Genomic DNA, 16,581 nt, shown 5'->3' with positions numbered 1-16,581 from the left:
TCAACCCCTGTGCATAAAGAAATGCTGAAGGACCAGTCACGCTGAAGAGGTGTTGCAATAAATGTTTTCACTTACAGCGGCACCACATGCAACAGAAAAAGCTTGTGAGGTGTGACGCGTCAATGTTAATGTAACCCTTATGCAAACGTGAGTGCTGTACACAAATAGCACAGCCACCCATGACCTACAGTGATTTAACTACTGCCATAGTAAATGGGATTTGACAGGAGATTTAAAACACTGTGCTGTGTTGATTTCGAGTAGGTGTTGTTGCTCTGCAGTTGGATGTGCTGCCTGCGACATCCTATTTTATCAGTGTGTCGGTCGCTGCATGTCTGCTCTCCCATTGTTTTTGAAATGTATCTCCACTGTATATAATCAGATCTAATTTAAAATGACTGATGTCAGCTTGCTTTTTTGCTTCAAATCACTTTGATATGGTACTTTGCATTCACACATGATTTGTAAAGTTTAAATGAACTAACTTGTTGCAGAAGTGTTGATGATAAGATTTTGTTTTCACTTTAATGATTAGACATTTTGATTAATCCTTAAAGGACAACAAAATAAAACTTGTTATAATTTCACTAAAGCCAAATAGAAGGATTTTTCATTACATGTTGACTTTACATTGTATTTAATAGTTGCTGAATGGATAATAATCAGCAGTTGTAGGTCAGATCAAAGTGAATAAATTATATTTGAGAAATATCGTGTCACTGCATAATATTATTTAATATGTTATTATATTATTATATATAATATAATATTATATTATGTTACAACCTTATTAAATTTAACAATAATACTCATCATCATCATCATCATCATCTTTTATTACTTAGATGTTACTACAGATTAATAGAAGTCACTGTAAATGTAGAAGAAATAATGAGAACACTTTAAGTAAATGCATATAAAAACATTGTACAACATCTTTTTCTTTAACAGTCAAAGTGCATTATGAGTTGTTAATGCCTGCTAACGTAAAGTATGCATTACCAATGGCAATTCATCGTCAATGGATTTTTTTGCTTATGTATGTCATTTAGACTAATAGTCCATTTCATAATCGTGCAAGCCTTAGCGGATGCAACACGGGGTTAAACAAGAGCATATGAGTTGATCATGGTCATGAGGGTCTAAATTATTCATTGAGCAAATGGGAACGCGCGTCCTTAAAAAACCTAGACTGTGGACCATATGCGATAAACATTCGGCCAGCTTCAGTCGTCCTCAGGTTTCAGCTTCACACACTATTTACGAGCAGGGACGCACAGAGTGCAACTCTTGGGCCGATGTGACCTGAGACGCCCCATCCTGTCTTTTTGGGGTGAATTGTGCTCATAAGAATGTGCGAGGAAGTTAAATAGTCCAGTTGCGTAACAGCGCGCCTGACGTCTTGATATGCGTTCGTGAAATGGTGACGTCAGAGCGGGCGTCGCGGGAGCGCGCAGCGGGTCATATGAGGAGACTGCCTGCTTTACGCTCATGTGCTGCCTGAACACAATGTACGGTTCAGTTTTTCCTCCATGTTCAGCGTTACTGTGTTTTACACAGTCGTCGTAGCTTAATATACTTAATGATGCCCTAATGTTTGTGTTCTATTTTCAGAGCTTCATTTTAGTGCTTAATTCGAGTGAACTTCTGAGCGAACGTTTTATGGGTTAGCAGCCATTCGTTTACGCACATGGCACACCCAGGACATGGATTACAATACCTTGGCAGTGTATTTGAACGTGTTTGTTAACTATAAACATCTTTCTGTCTGTCTGTCTGTCTGTCTGAAGTGAATCACATAATGACAAATGGTAGGCATATCTACTCATTTAGGTGGATATAACATTTAGCATGTCAGGATTCTCACCTGCTTGATTGTAGGTTTGCATTGATCGGTATTTTAGTCAGTATTGCTGTTTTTTTGCTGGATTGAATGTTGGGTTGATCAGATATCCAAATCTTATACCCTATTTTGTGCAGGCTATTTTGTGTTCTCCACCAAAAGCACAAACCGAAAGCTCTGCAAAGTTTTTGTTCAGTGTTTTGATTCACAGATATTTTAGTTAAAGTAAAATTGACTGAAACTCTTTTCTCCCCTGAGGCTGTAAGTCATTCCTCATTTAGCACTGAAATGAAGTGTGTGACTTTTGATTATGTCAGTCAGACTGGTTAAACTCTCTTCCAGGTATTTCATCATTCCCATTATTATTCTTGATTTGTAGATAGATTATATGGATTTGCATAGAAACACTTTATCTTGCTGGAGTTTATTGTTGTTCATAAATCACATTACTTGCTGCTGGGTATCTGTTAGACAGCATGTCAGGTTATAATTACAGTATGTTTTATACTTCCACCTATAGCCTCCAAGAAGCATAATATATATAAAAAAAATTTGGGGTCAGTTTTTTTTTTTAGTTATTAATTTTATTTAAGAATTAAAATAAAAAAAAAATATTCTGTTCACCAAGGCAGCATTTATTAAATGTAAAAAAAGATCAAGTTGGTAAATACTTATTTATTCAAAATTTATTTAGTATTGTATGTAGTTTCAAATGAAATGATTACACTAGTCATTATTAATATTAATAATAATAATGATTAATATAAGAGTGATTTCTGAAGGATCATGTGACTTTAAAGACTGGAGTAATGAAGCCATTTCTATTTGAAAGTAGTTTAAAACGTAATACATTCTCAGCATGATTACTCTAATCCTCAATGTTGTGTAATCCTTCTCAAATCAACACACTGCTGATTAAAGGAATAACGTTTAAAGCAATGGCATTTATCTAAATGCAAGTATTGTAATGTTTTAAATGCATTTATTTTTCTTATTTGATGTGCTCTTTAATTTAAATTTATCTTTATGTAATCTTTATGAATTTTTAATTTGTATTTAAATATGTACTGGTATTTGCATTAGGCATGGGACAATAACCGGTTTCAAGGTTTACCGCAGTTTGGAAAAGTCAAAGTTTTGAAATCGCAAATGTTTTTTTTGTTCCATTCCTAAGTTATATGTATTTTTAATGTGTTTTAACAACTATTTCAAGTTTTTCAGTAATGACTGTGAAACCATAAAATAGTGATATTTATATCCAAGGTTATTATACCATCAGAATCTTATGTCAGCAGATGCCTAATTTGCATTTAGCTATTGAAGTGTGTACAGTAAAAATTCCATCCGCAAACCTTTATGACAAAAAATCTCAACACATTTAGCCAGTGTAATTTTGGTTTAATGGTTAGTCAGTATAGATTACATAGGACGTCATTGAATTTGACGTTAAATATTTATTAATTATATTTTTTGTCTATTAGATTAGATTAGAGGGCATTTGTTGTGAATATTAGTAAGACTGTTTGGTTTTGTTTGGTTCTTTTCTTTAGCGCCACCCAAAGCCAGTCGTTCTAACATTTTGTTGTTTATTGTCTCTGTCTGACAATATATATACTGTACTGTATGTATCTCACTCATTGATTCACCATCGCATTTTGTAAATATATCACTAGCATCTGATCACTATCTTGTTGTCAACCCCCTTACTTTGTTACACAATTTACTTTTGAGTTCAGCCAAAAACCACAACTTGGGGTTGTAACAATGGTTCCGTCTTGGAATCACCGTAAATAGACTTAATTTTTGCACGATACGATTTCATCTCTGAAATTACTTTGTGAAGTTTACCACAATAAAAACATAAGAAGATCAGTAAAACCTTTAACCACTTCAAGGTCATTCAAATAGGAAATTTATAAAAACATGATGATGATAAGTAATTAGGTGGTGCAGATAAGCACACAGTGAACTTTAATCAATCAGTCATGAGAGGTTATTATGAGACATCAAAGATGAGGGGCCGCACTATTTATGAGATAAAGCTCTTTAGGATATCACTACGCTAAATGAAAAAGGTGAACATTAATAAATAGATTCCGGAATGATTTGTCCTGTACCTCAGACCCTCAATAATGATGAATGACTGACTTTTTTAATTTATAAAGTGTGTTATATAGTGTGTGCAATTCTGTCATTCTGCATGCTGTTACTGTCATGTGACCTATAAAGCATGTTGCGTAATTTCATTCACAAATCCTCTTCCTTGACCTCATGGGAAAGAAAAGTGTCCAAGACAAGTACACACTACAGAATCTTGCTTGTAAGCCATCCTGGTACTTTTTATCTGCCTCTTTATGAATACTATGAACTTGGACTCATAGTTACTTTTTCCAACTTTGAAATGACAACCTTTATTCCCTTATTTGTTTTCTAGAACAGTTGTTAGGAATTTGTTTCATTTGAAGCACCCGCTTGACAGTAGGTATCAGCGTTAAAGCAGAAGTGGATGCAGAAAGATTTGAGTTTTGCGAATTAATGCCACCACACAACCAAAGCTTTGTTGTTTTGTGCTGCTTTGTTTCTTGCGCATCGGCTAATTTTACATTGATTCTCATTAGCTGCCTCATGGCTGTTCATTAATCATGTCGATACTGTATATGTGGCAATGCATTCATGTGCATATTGTTTAAGTATGTTTGGATGTGTGGGTATAATGAGCCGATGTAGATGTAAGTGCTCACTGAGGGACTGTACTTCTCTTGAGGACTGCTTATAACTAAGCGACCAATACGAAGAAAGAGAGAAAGGAGCATTAAAGTTCTGTTATTCTCAGTTCTGCCATTTAAAATCCAATATAATAAACTCTAATAAACATACAAACTGAAATTAAATCGCCCAGTTATTGGCTGTGGGGTAGGGATGCAGAATATAATTACGAGCGTGTTTTTTTTATATAAATTACAAATGCCTATTTGTATCTGTTGTCAACTAAATGGTTTTCATTTCTAAAACAAAGTAAAATGGCAGTAGAGACTAGGGCTGCACAATATATCGTTTCGTTATCGCAATGTGTGTCCCCTAGGCATGGGACGATAATTTTGATTATTTTTTGATAATTGATGATTTTTTTATTTAGGTTTTTTTTTTTATTTTTTTTTTAAGGACAACAGTATCTCCAGCTAGGTTTGTGCAATTAATAAAAAATCTGATTTCGAATTTGGCTTCTAGCGATTATGAAAAACCATTAATCGAGATAAACTATTCTTGCATCATATACCGCCCCCTTTCCAGTTGTACACATTTGTTGCTCTTAAAAGCACAAAAGACTGCATGCTTCTGTGTGTGTGTGTGTTTGTGTGTGCAGCGCACATAAACAGTCAGAAGGATGCAGTCAGCAATCGGTTTCATTCGCATACTGAGATGAGCAGAGCGCACACATCTAAAGTCATCTTAACGTGATCGCTTTAATGGTTCATGCTGCCGCCTGTTTTTATCATTAATCAAACAACAAAAGGAGGAAATCCCTCACTGCTCTTGACTGAGGGACTTTTGTAGCTAAAGTTTTTTTTTTCTGACAGTGAAGATGCCTAAAGCACAGTTTGTTTCATATTTTTATTCTATTGTATTTATTTCTCTTTCCTTTGCAGGGTGGAAAATAACTGTATTTATGCAGTTGAAGTCAGAATTATTAGCCCTCCTGAATATTGGCAACCCTTTTCCTCCCCAATTTCTGTTTAATGGAAAGAAGATTTCTGAACACAACAGTTTTAATAACGTATTTCTAATAACTGATTTATTTTATCTTTGCTATGATGACAGTACATAATATTTTACTATATGTTTTTCAAAATACAAGCATTCAGATTCAAACTGTGATTCAAAGGCTTAATCAGGGTAATTAGGCAGTTCATTGTATAACAGTAGTTTCTTCTGCAGACAATCAAAAATATATTGCTTAAGGGGGCTAATATTATAGACCTTAAAGCATTCGGGCACAATTACGTATAACATTTGTAACCTTTAATGAAGGATAACTTTGCTGAATTATTAATGCAATGAAGACTGTACAATTATACATTTTTTTATTTCTGTACCTGAATACTGTTTGACTCTCAAGAAAACCATAAAGCACTGTGTATTTTAGTTTTTTCTTTGCTCTACTGTAATTATTCTTGCTTGCAATGTGTTTATTATTTTTATACATGTTTCATACCCTTACAAAATCACCCAAATCAAGCCAAATTAATGTTTTTCCCTCAAACAGAGCTATCTGGAGAAATTGTATTGCAACAAATATTGCAGAAATCAAAATATCTCAATGTCAGATTTTCCAATATCATACAGCCCTAGCATAAACCATATAATTGTGTAATTAGCATATAATTTGGTTATCTAATCCCGATAAAAACTGGTAAGGTAACAGGCCTTTTACACAGATCTTCCAACTACCTATGGTATTATTTCAATGACAAGTCGAGATCGCATTCATGTAATAAGTCTGTTTGCTTGCGTGCGATTTCCTCTGTTTATGCACAAAACTTTTTGCGCGCCCTCAAATATACACTGCTCAAGTGCAGATTTTTTGTGTGCTCTCAAATAAATGGTGCTGAAGTGCAATTTAGTGCATTTATGTAACGAGTATGTCTCCAGCATCTATTACATTTGCTAGCAATATTTATGTTTTTAATAGACCAACAGAACGACATTGTTGCATCCTGAAGTAAAGTGAAATGGCCATAAACTCCAGCAAGATAAAGTCATTGTATGCAGAACCATAGACTTTTATCTATAAATAAAAGTATTATTTTGGAAACTGTGTTCATCATAGGGTTAAACAAATAACTCACTGCACAATTATAATTATAGTTCACTCTATTAAATTCGCTTACATTTTTAGTGCATTTTGGTGTGATTTGCTGCTATTAAAAAAAAGACTAAATGTTTTGAATGAGAAGCTGCAATGTAGCCATGGTGGAAATGAATTTTGGTGTGGCACCCCGCCTTGGAAGAAAGAATAGCGGAAACCATGTGCTTATTTAAAATGAGCTGAATCAACACAATTCTTCGGTTAACTTGATCGATTTGTGTTAGGACAACACAAAGAAACTTTTTAACCACATCAAACCATATCAAAATTAACTCATAGAAACAAAAAATAGATAAGTGTGTAAATACCTATTTAGAAACATCAAAATAGAGGTAGAATACAAGTATATGTATAAAAACAACACTGTCAAACAAATTCAATGTTTCTTTTTCATATGTATTGAATATTGTGTCATATTTCCCATTAAAATTGGCTGGTACTGGCAACCTTACAGTTACATGTTTGTTTATTTAGCTTGTTTGTTTGTTTTTCAATTACTACTAGTACTACTACTACTACAACTACTGTTGTTGCATCACAATCTGGTGCATGGTGTGAGTAAACAAAAACAACCATGTGCTTTGGCGGAAATGCATAAATTACATGAAGATATAGAGAGTGTCAAAATAAAGGCACCTCGAGAAATATTTCTATATGGGAGCTATTAATATTTTAGGTGAGTCATCTGTAGCACTGTATTATTACATAACGTATAACACTCACTAAAAGCATGTTCATCACCTCATCCTTAAACTTTATTTCTGCCCTTGTCAGGTTAACTTCCATTGGCTGTGGAGGTGAATCTGACAGCTCGCATAATTCCATGCCCATTCACAGCAATATCAGGTTTGTTTTCAGTAACAAAACTTTAATACTGTGCCTTCAAAGAAAGTCTTTGTTCAAGAGCACTGTCCCTTTAAGAGTATATGCTTGAGTTCCTGGCACATGTAATTGTAGCAGTGCATTTTGTGCCCAATTGCATCCCAGAGAAGTCTACTTCTGTTTGCATTTTGTTTGAGGTATAAGAGAACGGACAGCCCTGACAGTATGTAGTATGGCAGCTTGCTTAGTGATGTGAAGTATTTTGGCATGAATGCTCCCTAAACATTTTCCAGATGGGAGAAGTGTGAACAGGATTTATGATGGATGATGGCAACAAAACCAGCCCAGCTGAACTAGGCCAGTTGGACACTCTTTGCAGGGTTTTGCAACCGGTTTGGCCAACCACTTATTAGTAAAGTGTTTTAAAGTAAGCATAGCCCAGTATAAGTTTTTGATGGTATGGTAACCTTGGATAAAAATATCACAGTTTTATGGTATTGTGATTACTGCTCTAAAAAAAGTTATTTTTAAATGTCTGGGTAAAAAAAAAAAAAAACTTTTCTCCATTGAGAAGTGCACTTCTGTACAACACATTAAAACACACACACATAAAATACCCTTACAAATACTATAGGGACCGTATAACAGAAAATTTAGTGGTTTTAAAACTTTGACTTTTCCAAATCGCAGTAAACCTTAAAACTGGTTATCAAACAATGCCTATTTTAAAGACAGGATTGGCTACTATTGATTAGACAAATTTTATGTGACAGAAGACTGCAACTTGTAATGTGAAGTGAACGCTGACAAGGAGGTGCGAATCCAAATGCATAATTTATTGAACAGAGAATGGTCAGGCAAGCAACAGTCAACACAGGGCCAAACAGATACAGGCAATCCAGAGTCGTGGTCATAAAACAGGCGGATGGTCTAAAGGCAGGCAGCAAGCAAAGTAAACAAACAAAACAAAGCGAGGGGCAATGCAAGGCAAGGCTAAAAGCTAGTAAAAATCGTGATGCTTTTCGTTTGCGTTTATCGTCAGCGTTTTACGAGACGTTTTTCCGCATTTAAACCCAAGCGATATTCACTGGCGTCAAGCAGAAGAGTATACAAAATCACTCCTTAACATTAGATGGCACTACACAACTTTTAGCTTCCAACACCCGCTTGTAACACAGAAGAAGAGGAAGAGAGGAAGTTTACACGCTTGTTGTTAAAGTTACTAGTGACTCGAACAAGCATAGATGGATCAAGCACCAGATCTAGCGATGAAGAAATGATTATTGTTCACAGAGCAATAAGCAGCTCCACGTTCATATCGCCTCTGGGCATCTTCTTCAATGTGCGATCGCATTGACAGTTTTGCGCTTGAGCGCCTCCAAGTGCTGTTTACGGTAACTTCAGCAGCTCCGTGCACCTGAACAAAAGTGCCAACCTGATTGGCGGAGAAGGTTTTAACCTGGCGCGTCAAATAAAAAAAAACAAAACAAGGTGCGTGTGAGCGGTGCAGGACTAGAACTTGTAGTCCATGTAATGGCGGATTTGTAGTCCATGTGTGTTTACCAGCGATCTGCAGTCAGTCAACCTCTGGTGACTGTAACTCTACTATAGTGCTCAACAAGAACAAAAAATGTATGAAAGCTGACCAAATAAAAGATATTTATATTTCTAGTATGTTTATAAATAAATGATGCATCTAATTTGTTGTTTTATTTGTCTGAGATTCCTTATAAAATACAAAATACATTATGGTTTTAACAAAACAAATATTTTAAAATATCAGCTAGTAAGAATAAGAAATGTTTCTTTCTAGAGGATCATGTGACATTGAAGACTGGAATAACAGTGCTAAAAATTCAACTTTGCATCACATGAAAATAATAATATAAATGAAAACTGTACAATTTTACATTTTTTCATTTAAATTCTCTACCCGAAAACTGTTTGACTCTGCGTAAAACCATAAAACATAAAACTTATTTTACTTTTTTCTTTGCTCTACTGTAATTACTTTTGCTTGTAATTAATTTTTTTTTATATATGATTCGCACTCTCACAAAATCACCCATAAAACATACTTTTTTCCTTTTTTTTTTACGTTTTCACAGAAAAAAAATATGCAGCTTTTACTAGATATTTTTCAAGACACTTCTATACAGCTTACAGTGACATTTAAAGGCTTAACTAGGTTAATTAGGTTAACTAGGCAGGTTAGGATAATTAGGCAAGTTACTGTACAATGATGGTTTGTTCTGTAGACTATCAAAAATAGCTTAAAGGGGCTAATAATTTTGACCATAAAATGATTTTTAAAGAATTAAACACTACTATTATTCTAGCCGAAATAAAACAAATACGATTTTCACCAGAAGAAAAAATATTATCAGACATACTGTGAAAATTTCCTTGGTCTGTTTAGCATAATTTGGGTAATATTAAAAAAAGAAAAAAAATATTCAAAGAGGGGGTTAATAATTCTGACTTCAACTGTATATATAAAATATATATTTAAAATACATTAAAAAAGAAAGTGGCTGCTTTATTTTTTTATTAAATAATGACAGCCTTTGTAAGGATACAAGTCTTCTTTTGATAACTTAACCCAAATCTTTGAACAGTAGTATAAACAAATTAAAATGCACACAAGCCCAAATGACAACATAATGATGTTTGTGTAATAAAACGTATCAACCCTCAAATTATTAGTGTGACTAATATTAACCATTCGCTATTGTCTTACTGAATTACAGGCAGCCATACTAATCTGGCCACATCTGAGGGCTTGAATCACTGTTCTCCTTTCTTTTTATCCCCTTTCTTTTAAACCCTCCCAGATGGCAGGATCATAACATATGCCTGATGCACAAAGGGAAATATCATATTTCTCGACTGCACGGCACACATGTGCTGTCGAAATGTACATTTCAGACACCACATGAACAAAGCTTACTTGTTTACTTCATGTCCATTTGCTTATGCAGTCCACACTTAACAAAAAATAACAGACCTCTTTTCCCAGAAAGGCGTTCCCAGAATGCTTGGCTGTGTTAAATGCACGTGCGGCACTGGGTGTCAATAGCGAATGAAGTGTCATTGACTGTATAGAGTGTAAAAAGCAGCACAGGTGCAGTGGAAATATCCCCAGGGTCAGACCATGACCCCTGCGTCTCCCCAAAAAGCCATTTGGCATTACAGTGACGGCACTGTAACCAGATGATTGAGGCAGATCGCATTTCACCGGCCTCCCTTTGCCCCCTCCATCACCTCATTCAGATTGTGTATCCGCTGTGAGTGTGTGCGAGTCTGCATATATATGTGAAAGAGGAAGAGTGTGTGTGTATGTATTCCAGCAGGGTGATTTATGTGTTTGTCAGGTTTTTTCATGCCCTCGCCTCCCTGTTTTTCCTTGCAACTATGTGTTTGTCTTTGTGCTATAGTGTGACATGTGTCTGTTCAAAGTTGGCAAAATAACTGTGCTGTGATACTTGTGATCGTGCCACACCTAGAGCTGCACAGAAATGTTGTACAGTATAATCTGATTACAATTTAAGCATACACACTACGGTGTGTATTAATGAAACATGTGAGTGTGTACAGTTTTTATTATGAGTAGACCTAGACAGACTTTTGCACATAAAATCACCAGATTTATGCGGGATGAATCTGACGTTGAGAGTATTGAAACTAAAAACTTCGTAAATGAAATTTAAAATTGTTTAAACTCTTATTTAAGGTTAGCAACACAAATCTAGTCCACTTGTTTGGTAAACAAACGAAGCCTCTCGTATAATAAATCTACTAAAACCCAGAATATATTTTCTTTCAAATTGTATAGTACCTAACTCATCTAAATATTTGCATATTATTGAATAATATTATTGAGATTCATATAAAAACTTAATAAATATATTTAAACACATTTACATAAGTCAATTAATAGATTCAATGATGGGGTAAGAAATTTGCCGTGTGGGATTCACATGAAGCTTCAGCGTCAATGCTTGACGGAGGACGTGTCTGAAATTGGGGCTGACGCAATTGTCATAGCAGCATCAGCCAATAAAATTATGGCCCGTTTCCACTCAGTGGTACAGTACGGTGCTGTACGGGTCACTTTTATCGACGTCATTCTCCCTCAAGGAAATGTCAAAGTTAAGCCTGGTTTATATTTCTGCGTCAAGTGACCGATGTAACCCACGGCGCTTGCAACGCGCGTGGCTGTGCATTTATACTTCCGCGCGCTGTTGCTGTTGGTCTGCATTAACACTTCCGAAACGCTTGTCAGCAGTGAGGTGTTAATGTTCCTCTGTGTGGAGTTTCTTCGCTGGTGTTTTGTTTTTTCTGAACGCTTTTTGAATGTAAAAGTGGCTCAAAATCGCTCATTTTGAGGCGGGAACCGGCTGATGTGCAACAACTTTAACTATGAGGTGAACTTTCCATCCGGAGCTCACTCACGGGACTCCACACTTGTAAACACTTGCTCCATCGGGCTCACGCAGCTCTTGGTCCTGCCCAGACTCATCAACACTACCAAACCGACCAATCACAGAGCTTGCGCTACGTGTCGTTGCTACGTGCAGTTACATTTTTTTAGACGTGTGCGTCAGTGATGCCGATGGCCACGGCGTAGGGCTATGCGTCAATGCGTAGGCTGCGCTGAAGCATACACGTGAGCTTGAGGCAGAAATATAAATTAGCCTTAAAGCTGTATGGGTCGTTCACATATCATATGGGAAGCACTTCTCACAAAACAGATGCTTTACACACATAAAGACTTATGTATAAATGTTTATTACTAACCTTTCTTTGAACTTGATTTGATTATACCTGCAGATCAGTGCGAAATAGCCTACAGTAACGTCTGAAATTATATCAAATAAATAAATAAGTGCAACATATATGAACACATACAGACCCTTGAGGTCTCAGATACGTTACCAATTACAGAAAAACTACACACAACAGACATTTAGTCCTTATTTGGGTTCAAAAACAACATGCAACATATAGCCCACAGTCAGTGCAAATCTCTCATCTGTGTCCTTAATCTTCACCAGCACATGTAACCTCTTGTTAGAAAGTAATTCTGTCATTCCAAGTTCATAACAAAAGGTGATGATAATAATTAAAAATGGCAGTTTGCTCATATTTTAGGTTGCTGAAAGGATCATTTGCTTCTTTGTTTTGTTGTAGCTTCTCCTTTGTTTTTTCTCTCGTCACTCACATTTGTCCGTTTCTGAAAGGATTGGGTGCCAAAACCACTTTAATAATCAAGATTATTAATCAAGAGTATCATTTTAGATGGCCTTGTAAGCAGCTACAGGGCACAGGGGATTCTGTTCTTCTTCTTGGCTTAGTGGCTGTTCATCAAGATGACGTCAAGGTTTGTTTAAGCTCGGGTTGACAATAGCTCATTATTATATGTGTATATTATTTTGGTGTAATGTCTCAGCTGTGTTTTTAAAAATGGCGCTTCCTTTGTTTTCATTCTACTACTTGTCCACTAGTGACGGATCTCTGTAAACCAATAGCATTCAGCTGCGCGTCTTGCTCTACCATATGGTACTCTTTTGTTGTGCTACATATCCTTCCGAAAGGGTACCTAAAAAGTTGTACAGAACGGTTCTGTTTTAGATACTTTTTGAGAGTGGAAACAGCCATAAAAGCTGTACCACTTTAGTGGGAATGGGCCATTAGTCCACAATCGGCTATAGTATGTATAGTCTATAGTTTGTATGAAAATAGTTTTGTATGGTCATTTTGAAAGCAAATGATGTCTGCAAAATCAGTATCTGCTGCACTATGCCAGTTCACATTTTATCTTTTTTTTTTTTCAATCATTCAAATTAGGCTGCCGGTAGCACATTATTTAATGTTTTCTTTAAATGCTTTAAATCTAAACAGTTACAGTACTGAAAACTGAATGAAAAGTATGTATGAAGGACTCTTAGGGCTTAGAATAAACAACATTTTTAAAGGCCTGTAAGGTCCAGCCAGTTGGTCCAATGACGGTATCCAATGGTGGATGAAGGTTCACTACATGTTCGGTCTTTCCAGTGCACAATGTTGATTTATATTAAACTTAGCTCATATCTGAGTCCAATTTTAGTATGAGATGGTTTAGAATATTAATATATTTATCCTCGTTTTATCTGACTCCAATTATAAAACATTGAAAAGGTTATTTTGTTTCCTTTCACATTATTTTAGATTATGATTGAATATTCTCTTCGGTTCATCATTTTATGTTATTCTCGTTCATTGGGATCTCTATAACATCCTGAATCTTGTACCGGCCGAGTATACAATTTCTTAAGCACAAGCATGTCAGTCTTGGTCACTAAACAGGGGCGATTGACCGCTATCCTAAAAAGGCAGAACCCTACTTACTCAGATTAGGATATTTTTTATGCGGTCCCCATAGGTCTGCTACCTCCTAAATCAGACAGAGCTATTTAGTCATATAACGATCATTACTATAGAATTAAGCAGACCAGTCGTACTTAAACTAGTAGTAACTTTGAATAATCACTATACTATCTAAATAGTATTAAAAGTTTATCGGGTGAAGGACTATCCCCTTAGATATCCTTTTACAGCCTAAGTATACATGAATAAATGCCAATTTGTTAGTCGGAGCTCTAGAGACATCGTGTAATGTGCCGCAATGCTCCGTCTACCGTGTTCTAGTCCGCTACTAACCTGAACAGGGGCTTGTGGTGCTATGAAATTACCACAATCTACTAAAGATAATAACACGAACTCTGTTTGAATCATTCAAAACATAACAATTTATTAGTCAGGTAAATGTATTATGCCAATTCAATCAGTCAATTCATAAACGATCAATACAAAACATCAAATTATCAAAGATAAATCCAAGATGAAAAAGATGCATTCCTGACTTTGTAATATACATAACATGGGGCAGACCCCATGTTATGGGCTGATCTGGTTAGGCAGAATCGCCCTGAGTTTTTCTCAAACCTTGCCTTAAATAATCCAAGAATTCCCTCAAGGAAGGGGGTGTGAATAACAAAGAAGGCATTCACACTTAGTGGAAAAGTCACACCCCTCACAGTGGTTCAAAAGATGCCTGAAGTTATATATTTATTGTTCTGATTATGTCTATTTCTGAGAGAATGAGACCATTGTGCCAATCGCACTGAGACATTTCAAATGATATCAAACATGATGGTTAAAGTCAGTTTGGTTAATTTAAAACATTGAAATGACCATATGCGTGAGTTAGGGGGATGAAGCTGAGTCTCAGCATAGTCAGATGCAAATGCAGCAGGAACTGGTTTTTCCCGCATTCCTCCCTGGTGGGTTGTGAAGTCACCAGTCTCTGTTTTCAGCTCATGTTTTGAATTGTCAAAGATATCAGAATATTTGCAATATTTCAATTCTTACAAGGCCTAAAAATTTTATTTATTTATTTTTTAAATGAAACAAGCAGTGTGAAACCTGCTCTGATAAATAGCAGCTTGTCTTGCACACTGTTGTTTACACATACTGTTTTGAGTTACAATGCCTTCTATTATAGAGTCATGAATTGGTGAATCATTTATATTAAAATAGTTCATTTATTTTAATTAATCTTTGTGCAAATGAATCAGACCTTTCATGAGAAAGAGAGGACATTTTTAAAGCACAAGTTTAATTATACGCGGCTGCTTATGCAATATAATGTGACATAACAACAACAACAATCAAAGTCTGCAAGTCTGAAAAGTAGCTTATTGTAGGAAAAGCTGCATTGCTTTGAAATGCATAGATGACATTGAAAATCCACCAGGAATACTCAAAGGGAAGAGAACTCAGCACACCCTCTTGGTTTCTCAGCATATCCATGTTGTTTTGTGCAACATTAAGGTCCCTGTAGAGAACGGATATCTCCCTATAGATCCAATTCCACTGGATTTTAATCTGCATTTGACACATGATATATATATATTGCGTGTCTATAGGGCATTGCTTTCTTGGCACCAACAGCACCACACTTTCACAAGTTATTAGAACTAAGTAAGCAGGGGTGCGTTTCACAAACAGCGGTAGTTTCCATCATAGTGTGATGCATAGTGCATAGTGTGATGCATCGTTTGGGGTGCGATGCACCCCATAATTTCTGTGTGCAAATTATATTGTTTTACACACACATGCATTTAAAAAAGTCCAATTTTAGTTTTGGTAAAAACATGCACTCATTTTACATATTAATCAAAATATATGTAAAAGACCAATATATGACCTGTGTTTCTTTTAAAAATATTATTGAGAACATTACACATTCTATTCTAAATAATAATATCACTTACAAAAGAGAACAAGTATTCTAAAATCATATATAAATCATATAAATAAATAAATAATGAGGCTATTTATTAAAAAATAAAATTTTAAATTTATTATTTCTTAGTAAATGAAAAAAATCATACTTTAAAAATAATATTGATATTAATGATAACGACGATTATTATTATTATTATTATTATTATTATTATTAAGTAGGATATTGTTTATTTTATGTTTTTTAAAAGTCTACTTTTACAATTTGACACATGTAAACCATTGGAGTAATGTTCTAACCAACAGGCCCATGTCATATACAGTAGGCTACAGAAATAGGCTACCTAATAAATAACCTACTATAAATTTAAAGCATTAGTGTCTGCTGTGTTTTTTGTTTTCACAAGCTTTGGAGATGTAACATAAATTCCGCTTTTAAATAATAGGTCCCCTATAGCTTTCGTAATGAGCCACGGCTGTGTTCAGTATGACATCAATGTGTTCAAAGTGAACTGTGAATGGAGCACAATTGTAAACATAAAGATCACTAAAACTGAATTGTGAAAATACTTAGAAAGCAAATGACATTTTACATTTTTAAATTACATTTTCAAATTTGGGAATGATTAAAATAGCATAATAGAAGCACATTTGATCTCATATGATCTCAGAATCTTACAATTTTCTTTTCACAACAAACAAACAAATCGTGTCCCTGAGAGACTTGAAGCAGCCCTACAGTATATGATAAAAGAATAAC

At 35.2% G+C, this 16,581-nt stretch overlaps 1 protein-coding gene across 4 annotated transcripts in view; it reads left to right on the top strand.

Annotated features, from left to right (window-relative positions):
* The window catches only part of thraa (thyroid hormone receptor alpha a), a 57,453-nt gene that overhangs the window by 2,043 nt on the left and 38,829 nt on the right, over window positions 1-16,581 (top strand). Inside the window, exons 1-2 of one of the 4 annotated variants that reach the window (XM_087242093.2) lie at window positions 1,446-1,511; window positions 7,485-7,556. The gene's annotated coding sequence lies outside the window, so the exon portion shown is untranslated. 4 annotated transcript variants of the gene reach the window in all.

This window comes from Danio rerio, chromosome 3 (assembly GCF_052040795.2).
Source record: "Danio rerio strain M-AB ecotype USA chromosome 3, GRCz13ab, whole genome shotgun sequence".
Lineage (NCBI taxonomy): Eukaryota > Metazoa > Chordata > Actinopteri > Cypriniformes > Danionidae > Danio > Danio rerio.
This window is presented reverse-complemented; position numbering and strand designations above follow the sequence as displayed.